We start from the raw sequence: 11,432 nt of genomic DNA on the forward strand, positions 1-11,432 counted from the left end.
AATCGGTCACGGGACTGGAGCACCGACCAGGAATAGTCATGTGTCCCTGAGTACACTATTCTTCAGGTACGGTACTGTACCCTGTTCGATTTATTGTGTTTTCGAACTGGTTTGTAAATATATTGTTCTTGTATGTCAATGTGTTGGAGAAACAGACATCATACTGATTGTCATTTGGACTACAACAATAAAGCATAATACTCACTGAAGTTCACAGAGGAATGAAGAGGGCCTCAGAGTAAGACGAAAAGTTTCCATTACTTGCTTCGAATATCATAGGTATAAACTATTTGGGCAATCTGTTATCGCCCACAAAGTTTACATATCGATTGAGATGCGAAACGAAAACGCTCGTCTGCTTTCCTACGACATTTGCCTACATACAGAAAGAATTCTTCTCAATGAATTAGGAGTGATGAAAGCTGTTGGCATCGATTCAAGTAAAAAAAATTTCCTTACTTGTTTACAGAAACGTCATCTGTTACTATCTCTCAGCATTTGTTTATTCATGCTAGGAATTGGTTATCATTCCTAGACAGCAACTTTTAACCATTCTATATTCCTCAGTTAATTGTTATCACAAAATTAACTACTTTGCTACATTATAAGTTCTAAGTATGCTTGTGAACCCTTTAACTTTACAGTACCACTGCATTCATAGTGGCCACTTTAATATTCTTCTTGTCAGTGACATTAATCTCAATAAGTCAAACAATTAATGATTTATATCGCTGTGTAAATAAGTGTCACATCATTCAGCACGTGTAACAAACTATATTTTATGAGCGATTTATTCTAACATTAGCATCATATCTGAATGAATATAACATTTGAAATGTTCATCAACACTCTTGTTTAACTTTAACACCTCATTCAATAAAAAACTATCATCAGTATCATAAAAATTCCATGAATTTTCAAACTTATCAGTACAATAATAACTTCTTACAATAATCTTCATTACTTCAATTAACACTTACATCTCAGATAACTCCAACACCTCAACCATGATCCACATTAGCTAATACATCAGTAATTATCTAATTACTGCTCTACAGTGGACAAAATTTTTTGTACATCGTAAATAGTGCACTTTCAACATAACTTCATCCTAATGATGAAGAGAACATAAATCACACACGTTTCAAGATTTACGGTTTTTTGGCTTGAATCTTCTCATATTCTAGTGATTAATACTGACTTTAAACTATGAATGAGACTGTTCTGAAAACGTATTACCTATGATATTCTACCTTAAGTAACTCTATTTCCTACATAATACTTGCATAGCCTCTGGAATCACTGTCTTCTTGTATATATCATTGCTGTTACCACACATTATAATTCAATTCATACACAGTTTTGTCAATAACAGTGGTACACTTACATAACCAGATAATTTGTAGAATTCAAATAATGCAAGTTGTGTGTCAGTTTAGCCTCAAACAAGATGGAGTTGAAAAGAATTCTGTTCAGCTACAGAAGCTATAGACAGAATTGATTCTGTAAGCTCAAATATACACATGGGATAATATTAAAACACTGAAATAATAACCGCATTACCACAGATAGAGTTAAAGCAATAGAAAGAGATAGTTGGATAGAAAATGGAGAAGATGACAAAATAGACACAGAAATGGAGAGTATAATTCTGATACATTTTTCAGGGTCCAGTAGTCACAGGGGTACAATGTCTTTATTTGACATAAAGCACTTAACAAATAAATGAGTTATTTAAAACATACCACATCATAATTATCAATATCTTTAAAATATTACATACAACTTAAATCATGTTAGTTCATCCCTAGGACAAATCTCAGTATATAAGCCGAAAATCAGCACCATGTAACGTAGAAAGCAACATAAGGATGCAAAATTCAAAAGCCTACCTAGTATTACAAATGAAACTAACTTAATGATCTAAATTCTACTATGTTTGTAAGTAATGACACAAAAACAAACTCTGTTGCATGCTGACACTCGAAGTTCAAATGGTTCAAATGGCTCTGAGCACTATGCGACTTTACTTCTGAGCTCATCAGTCGCCTAGAACATAAAACTAATTAAACCTAATTAACATAAGGACATCACACACATCCATTCCCGAGGCAGGATTCGAACCTGCGACCGTAGCGGTCGCTCGGTTCCAGACTGTAGCGCACAGAACCGCTGGGCCACTCCGTCCAGCGACATAGAAATAGCTGGACTCTGCATGATGCACTTTTTGTAATGAGTCTATATGCTTTTGGAGATATACAATTTAAGTAAATCTTCTCTTTGATGTATTCATATGTTCACCGATTTCTCATACAGAAACAGCAGTTGACCGGCGTTGCCTGGTGAAACGTTGTTGTGATGCCTCGTGTAAGGAGCAGAAATGCGTACAATCACGTTTCTGACTTTGATAAAGGTCGGATTGTAGCCTATCGCGATTGCGGTTTATCGTATCGCGACATTGCTGCTCGCTTTGGTCGAGATCCAATGACTGTTAGCAGAATATGGAATCAGGTGGGTTCTAAAGGGTAATATGGAACGCCATGCTGGATCCCAACGGCCTCGTATCACTAGCAGTCGAGATGACAGGCATCTTATCCGCATCGCTGTAACGGATCGTGCAGCCACGTCTCGATCCCTGAGTCAACAGATGGGGACGTTTGCAAGACAACAACCATCTGCACGAACAGTTCGACGACGTTTGCAGCAGCATGGACTATAAGCTCGGAGACCATGGCTGCAGTTACTATTGACGATTCATCACAGACAGGAGCGCCTGCGATGGTGTACTCAACGACGAACCTGGGTGCACGAATGGCAAAACGTCATTTTTTCGGATGAATCCAGGTTCTGATTACAGCATCATGATGGTCGCATCCGTGTGTGTGGGACATCGCGGTGAAAGCACGTTGGAAACGTGTATTCGTCATCGCTATACTGGCGTATCACCCGGCGTGATGGTATGGGGTGCCATTGGTTACACGTCTCGGTCACCTCTAGTTCGCATTGATGTCACTTTGAACAATGGACGTTACATTTCAGATGTGTTACGACCCGTGGCTCTACCCTTCATTCGATCCCTGTGAAACCCTACATTTCAGCATGATAATGCACGACCGCATGTTGCAGATCCTGCACCGGCCTTTCTGGATACAGAAAATGTTAGACTGCTGCCCTGGCCAGCCCATTCTCCAGATCTCACAAATTGAAAACGTCTGGGCAATGGTGGCCGACCAACTGGCACGTCACAATACGCCAGTCAGTACTCTTGATGAACTGTGGTATCGTGTTGAAGCTGCATGGGCAGCTGTACCTGTACACGCCATCCAAGCTCTCTTTGACTCAATGCCCACGCACATCAAGGCTGTTATTACGGCCAGAGGTTTTTGTTCCGGGTACTGATTTATCAGGATCTATGCACCAAAATTGCGTGAAAATGTAATCACATGTCAGTTCTAGTACACTATATTTGTCCAATGAATACTCGTTTATCATCTACATTTCTTCTTGGTGTAGCAATTTTAATGGCCAGTAGTGTATAATGACTTCTCAACGTCCGCAGAATATTGTGCCTTCGGTGTCAAATTAAGGCGATTATCAACTGCTGGCAGGGGCGGTAGTCACGGACTTGATGAACAGATAACGCCTTTTGTCCACTCAAGCTTCCTCTTCTGCCTTGACCCTAACTTTTAGCCACAGTAGCATTGCAACTCCTCTAGGAGGCAGAAGATAAGATTCAGTTTTAGTATGAGTTTAATATTTGGCACATTCATAGACCGATCATCAAGTGATCTCAAACTGACTGTAGCTGAATTTAGTATCTTTTACGAATTTTTACAAAATGGTAGGGAGAGTTAGACTACAGAATCTTGTCGTAACTGTCATCATAGGAAACCTGGACAGGAGTAGAAATAATTGTTGAACGTATGAAAACATCAAAGAGAAGATTTACTTAAACTGTATATCTCCAAAATCATATAGACTCACTACAAAAAGAGCATTAATATGCAGAGTCCAGCTATTTCTATGTCAACAACGCTGGACGGAGTGGCCTAGCGGTTCTAGGTTCTACAGACTCTAACCGCGTGACCGGTACGGTCCCAGGTTCGAATCCTGCCTCGGGCATGGATGTGTGTGCTGTCCTGAGGTTAGTTAGGTTTGAGTAGTTCTAAGTTCTAGAGGACTGTTGACCTCAGAAGTTAAGTCCCATAGTGCTGAGAGCCATTTGAACCAATTTTATGTCAACAACGATGGGGCACCCGGAAGCAACTGTGACTGAAGCAGTCATGCTGGAGAATCTCAACGTGCGAGTGGTGTGAGTGACATGAGCCAATCCAGGACTGGGATGCAGTCGTCCATATGCTTCAAATATCTCACACAAAATGTAGATTCCTCCGTATTGTACACTTTATTTTTAAGAAATCGGACCATACTCGCATTTTCACATCGCTAAGGTATCGTTACTTCTTGTGATAACCCAATACAACTAAATGGTATAGGCTATATCACCTGTACGTTCTCTCATCAGTTGAAAAAGGTATTCGTATCAGCTTAATATTCGCTACGTCCATCATCACAGGAGTAGAATATTAAACCGGTTTTGGGTCATGACAAGGCGGTAGGAGCACGTTCTACCTCTGTCACAAGATGTCTCCTCACTTTGGAACACATTTAATGCATTTAAATGCGTCATTACCTATGAAGTCTCTTAAGGTAGCAAAATAGCATCACAGAAGAGATGTACATGTCAGGTTAATACCAAATGTCACGTTATAAATCTGGTAATAAAGCTGATTTTATTACGATGCCATTTTTCCCAGTGCAGATGAGAGATTTCGTTGAAAAATTTCGCTGCAGCGAGGAAACGCCTCCCGACAGCTCCCTCTAGTGAATCATATCTGTGGTAGTCTCGCCCTGGATTCCACCCACCTTGAGGCACGCTTCTGGTATCTAACTGTCTGAATAATTAATGAAATTGATCATGAGAGTCCCTATAAATGGTGAGGAAATTTTTTCCTCCAGTCGGATTAGACTCGCCAGGTCACCGTTGCAGACGCTTGTATGACGTCACTGGGTGCTTCCTAAAGCTAGGTCGTCACTTCTTCCGATACCAAAATGGGTAGTATCCGGCGTCAAATAGCTGAAGATATGCATCGCTAATTACGTACTGCCTCTTGGTTACCTTGTCATACTAGTGGAACCAAGTCACTTAGAAATCCGGTGTACTGCTCCCAAACTAATGCTGCTGATTCCTAGGGCTCTATAAGAGCAGGGAGGTATTTCATTTCTGCTCCATCCCCATGACACCTCCGCCAAATCCCGGTCGCTGATTCCGGCTCACCTGTGAATATCTGCTACCGCTGACACCAGATCACAAACCTCTGCCCACACATCGGGCCTGTACCGCTCTGCTCGTTGTGCTGGACAGCTGTTAATGATTTCCGACTCAGAAAAGTTGTCCTATCCTTCGCGGAACTACTGGGCCCCTAAATGTCACTGGGGTAAATGCCAAGATGTTGATAAATATGGTTTCCCTCCTCTCACTTGCAAACCGAAACGTTCTTAGGTGTGTTTTCGAGAAATGCCGGGAGGACTGACCCAGTGAGCAATACCAAAATACCTGCCTGACCACCGCCCCATCGCAAACATGGATGAGCTTGCAGACTGGGGTTTCTGTCAGAGTACAGCCCTCTTGAAGTGTTCCTATTGGTTCCTGCCAGATAAGTGGATGGGTGCTTGAGAACTCAAATGGCAATCCCTGGAGGTAAGGCGAGAAATACTATCGAGAAAATTTAGAGTACCGACATTTGAAGCTGACTGCAGAAGTATTCAACTCCTGCCAACACTGAATTCGCATAAAGATCACAAAGACTGACTACGAGAAATGAGCATTCATACGGAGGCCTGTATTCATTCTTTTCTTCCATGTCGCTATATCTGCAATTAGAATAGGAAAAGAAATGACAAGCAATGTACAGGGTACCTTCCACCAGGCACCATAGATGACTTGCGAAGTATGCATATAGATGTAGTTGTCCCTTATTTATCGAGAAAACGAAAGACGGAACTTCTAGTGCTGATTGTCTCTCAATAAAAATCTTCGTATCAGACCCTAACTGCAGTCACATCGTGAGACGTGTGTTAGAGGCTTTTTTTATGGAGCATACATCCATAATACGAATCTAATGGTCACATAGCTTGCAATACACTATCCACTAAATCATTTACATCGGTGCAGCAACCTCATAACTCCACGCACAATTCAGAGCTACTGCAAGATTAGGGGATATTCGTGACTTAAACACAGCACTACCCACTTTCTACTCCCACTTATTGCTCAACAGCGGATCGACCATGATGCTGTATTCTACCCCTGCGTAGTGCACATGTGCAAAGTGATGGTCATTTATTCAGAAGCAAATCAATTACTAACACGCTTATACAACTATCGTACATCGAGAGCCAATTAACAAATAGTTACAAACCAGATCAAATCGTCATTGTTTTTTTCCAGCAACAGCTGCCATGTAAGTACCTCTTCCACCTAAATCGGAATTGTAGCACAACGGTCTCTAAGTGAAAGAGCGGTGGGATTTGCTGTAACTCGGCTCCTACCAATTCACATCTTAGTGTATCGACGACACACCCCTTAAAAATCCATGCAGGTGAATTTGAGCTTGACATATTCTTCCGCTTTATCTCCACAACTTGCCAGTTCTTAGTGTTTGCTTCTCTTCCCTCAAGATTCCCAAAAAAAAAAGTAACCGAACCTGACATGTGCATTCTATTCCAGCTCCCTCCAGATGCTTACTGCTAGGCATATTTTATCGGCAGTTAACGATTCCGAAGACAGTGTACGGGATTTCTAGTCCTATTAACGTGCAAGAGATTTTTGTTACGTTCAGGTCAGCTGCCAGCTGCACAACAAGTCGTCCAGCTTGCAGATACCTCCATTACCTACGAACATCCCCAGCTAAAAGAAATAAACTGCAAGCGTCTGTAAATTGCGTGGTCGAGCGTTCATAGAACCAGTATTGTCGATTACCCATCTGTCCCAATGTTACACGCTGAGTAAAAATTTGCCTATATACTTGCATGTATACCCTCAACCACCTCTAAATTTCTGGGAGAAATATGTCAACTCTCCCCAATATTTTTTTCACTCGTGTATTCGAATGCAGTATGCCCACCTGTACGATGCTAGCTGCATCTGCATGACGCTTATGCTTCGCAGACCATCGACCTAACCTGAACAGATGTCCGCTCAAACGACTGGTAGATAGCGACTTTGTTGTGTTGACCTGTCAAATCGACGTTGCTATTCACCAGTACACATCATTTCACCGTAAACGTGTCTATGTTTGTTAATGTCGGTGTAGCAGCTGACATTGACTTCAAAGGTATTGAGGAAATTGTGACTGTATAGTGAGGCATGAAGGAGGGGCTGTTTCACATACATTGAGGGAAACTATGCGTCAATGTGACATATATATCGAAGGGCAGTTGGCGGCTAAGCGGGTCATGTTCTGTGCCAGGATTCATGTCTTCGGCAGTAGCAATGTTATGCACCAAGATGTATTGTGCTTGGTATTGATGCGCAAAAATTGACTGCTTAGGAGTCATCACAGGAAGTATTTCTAAAGCAACGAAATTCTGTGAACACACATGGTCTGCAGATGTGGAATGTGCTACAGTGGAGCGAGAGTAGAATTGTGGAACAGTATTCCTTCAGATATTGGGAGGGCTGAGATGGACATGTACTGTTCGTTATTTCGATCACTCAGTTACTTTAAGATCAACAAAAGTTCATTCAAGATGGTATACGTACTCTAACAGGTTTTGCTTGCAATAAATTTGGAATTTAAAGCACACAAAAATTCGCAAAAATTGCAAAATATGTCGCATAGCTTCGAAACATCAGTCAGTGTAATTTATGTACAGTGTTTGTTCTGTGTGTGGATCTCTCTACCACCATTAATAAATGTTCTGTTAAAGCTACAGTCTTCCATTCCATGTACATGCTCATAAACTCCAGTCTGATTTCGATGCTTACGACGAACATACAGTCCATCCAAAGTAGCAATGGCATCAGATGTCTGTAACACAGCTACCAAAGGTGTGTCAGGGCTTTTTAAGTAAAATGATGATGCATATACTGCTCAATCCTACAATTAACAAATGATTTATTATAACTACAGTCTTCCATTTCATACACAGGCATCTTGATGCTATTCTACGTAGTTTGGAATGCAGCTTGCTCAGGAAGAAAAGAATACCCTTCAGCACTACAGTGGTGTTAGATGAATGTAACTTCATCTCAGAACGTTTGTCAGGACTATTTATACACAGTGATGCTATGTGTGGTGATCCCTTCCACCATTTACAAATGTTCCATTAAAATTAGAGTCTTCCATCTCATATACAGGCATATAGACTGTATTCTAATTTCAAAATGCAATTTTTCTAAGAAAAATACGCACTAATGCAACAGTGCACTGGAATCAGAAGCGTGTAATATTGGTCCCAAACAACTGTCAGGGCTATTTATGAACCGTGATATTGTGTGGTACTTCTCTTCTGTAATTCACTAACGAGCAATTAAACATTTATAGGAGAAAGTTTTTGTCAAACTTTGAAAAATTTACTAATATACGAATTTAATAATCTTAGAAGTGTTTTATGTTTTATTTTCCTTGGGACTGAGAGTAAAATATAGGTGCCTGAATTACAGACCACTGTCCATCTTGCGTGGGGTTTCGACTACTGTGGATGGTGGCCATTTAAAAGACCGCTTTCTTATGTCACAAAAACACGAACAAAGAAACATGTCATTTCGAATGCAATGACGATACAATAAATTAATTAATTTGCTCAATTTCAAAAATGGAACACATTACAATATTCAAACAAGATAACAGATCTAAACACAATGAAATATTACAAATTGCAGGGCCACACATTTTCTTTAGAATGAAATGGGTGAAGAAAAGACGGCTCATTTGTACTACAGTGAGTGCACGCTTTGCTCATAACCTCGCATGAAAAATGTACCCCTTCATTCGTCACTATCTTTGGTTAAAGGTTTCGGACATTTTTTCCACAAACTTTGCACTTGGGGTTGTCTGTGTTCCATCTTTCTTCTTGGTAGTAACATCTCCAGTTATTCCATTGGCCAAGATACTTCCTAATTTTAGGTGTGGCATTGGATTTCAATTATACTTGCCATCAAACTTGATTTTGTACCTCTGTCTCTCCATTTTGACATGGAAATATCAGGTTCCATAGTACAGCCATCCTGTCCTTATCTCATCTGCTTGTCTGCCTTCGGTAAGATTTTAGGAAAATATCTACTATTTGGAGCATTTTTCCACAGCCAAATGCTTCTCTAATTAATAATTTTGAAAGAAATGGTAGATTCGTAATTGTCTGTAAAAAATATGCAATACCCAACAACTGGAATAGTTTTTACAGGAAGCCAACGACCTTACCGCAGTGGTAACACTGGTTCCCGTCAGATCACCGAAGTTAAGCGCTGTCGGGCTGGGCTAGAATTGGATGGGTGACCATCCATTCTGCCGATCGCTGTTGGCAACCGAGGTGCACTCAGCCCTTGTGAGGCAAACTTAGGAGCTACTTGATTGAGAAGCAGCGGCTCCGGTCTCGGAAACTGACATACGGCCGGAAGAGCGGTGTGCTGACCACATGCCCCTCCATATCTGCACCCAGTGACGCCTATGCACTGAGGATGACACAGCGGCCGGTCGGTACCGCTAGGCCTTCATGGCCCGTTCGGGAGGAGTTTTTCTTACAGCGACAACTTTCTCTCCTAGGGGCCCTCCTTCCTTAAGTAAGAAATGCCTACATAAACCTGAAAGTTAACACTATCCTCCAATTTCACTTCCATGCTCTCGGATTTCTTTGTGTTATTACTTGAGTTTTGTATTTAGGATGTATAAACATATATACACTCCTGGAAATGGAAAAAAGAACTCATTGACACCGGTGTGTCAGACCCACCATACTTGCTCCGGACACTGCGAGAGGGCTGTACAAGCAATGATCACATGCACGGCACAGCGGACACACCAGGAACCGCGGTGTTGGCCGTCGAATGGCGCTAGCTGCGCAGCATTTGTGCACCGCCGCCGTCAGTGTCAGCCAGTTTGCCGTGGCATACGGAGCTCCATCGCAGTCTTTAACACTGGTAGCATGCCGCGACAGCGTGGACGTGAACCGTATGTGCAGTTGACGGACTTTGAGCGAGGGCGTATAGTGGGCATGCGGGAGGCCGGGTGGACGTACCGCCGAATTGCTCAACACGTGGGGCGTGAGGTCTCCACAGTACATCGATGTTGTCGCCAGTGGTCGGCGGAAGGTGCACGTGCCCGTCGACCTGGGACCGGACCGCAGCGACGCACGGATGCACGCCAAGACCGTAGGATCCTATGCAGTGCCGTAGGGGACCGCACCACCACTTCCCAGCAAATTAGGGACACTGTTGCTCCTGGGGTATCGGCGAGGACCATTCACAACCGTCTCCATGAAGCTGGGCTACGGTCCCGCACACCGTTAGGCCGTCTTCCGCTCACGCCCCAACATCGTGCAGCCCGCCTCCAGTGGTGTCGTGACAGGCGTGAATGGAGGGACGAATGGAGACGTGTCGTCTTCAGCGATGAGAGTTGCTTCTGCCTTGGTGCCAATGATGGTCGTATGCGTGTTTGGCGCCGTGCAGGTGAGCGCCACAATCAGGACTGCATACGACCGAGGCACACAGGGCCAACACCCGGCATCATGGTGTGGGGAGCGATCTCCTAGACTGGCCGTACACCACTGGTGATCGTCGAGGGGACACTGAATAGTGCACGGTACATCCAAACCGTCATCGAACCCATCGTTCTACCATTCCTAGACCGGCAAGGGAACTTGCTGTTCCAACAGGACAATGCACGTCCGCATGTATCCCGTGCCACCAAACGTGCTCTAGAAGGTGTAAGTCAACTACCCTGGCCAGCAAGATCTCCGGATCTGTCCCCTATTGAGCATGTTTGGGACTGGATGAAGCGTCGTCTCACGCGGTCTGCACGTCCAGCACGAACGCTGGTCCAACTGAGGCGCCAGGTGGAAATGGCATGGCAAGCCGTTCCACAGGACTACATCCAGCATCTCTACGATCGTCTCCATGGGAGAATAGCAGCCTGCATTGCTGCGAGAGGTGGATATACACTGTACTAGTGCCGACATTGTGCATGCTCTGTTGCGTTTGTCTATGTGCCTGTGGTTCTGTCAGTGTGATCATGTGATGTATCTGACCCCAGGAATGTGTCAATAAAGTTTCCCCTTCCTGGGACAATGAATTCACGGTGTTCTTATTTCAATTTCCAGGAGTGTATAATGCAAAACCCAACTATTAACCCAATAAATTTCCTACATTATTT

General features: G+C 42.9%; 1 pseudogene; it reads left to right on the forward strand.

Moving 5' to 3' along the window:
* The first annotated feature begins 9,471 nt into the window (after positions 1-9,471).
* LOC124546366 lies at positions 9,472-9,588 on the forward strand (annotated as a pseudogene).
* The last annotated feature ends 1,844 nt before the right edge of the window (positions 9,589-11,432 follow it).

This window comes from Schistocerca americana, chromosome 8 (genome assembly GCF_021461395.2).
Source record: "Schistocerca americana isolate TAMUIC-IGC-003095 chromosome 8, iqSchAmer2.1, whole genome shotgun sequence".
In the NCBI taxonomy this organism is placed as follows: Eukaryota; Metazoa; Arthropoda; class Insecta; order Orthoptera; family Acrididae; genus Schistocerca; species Schistocerca americana.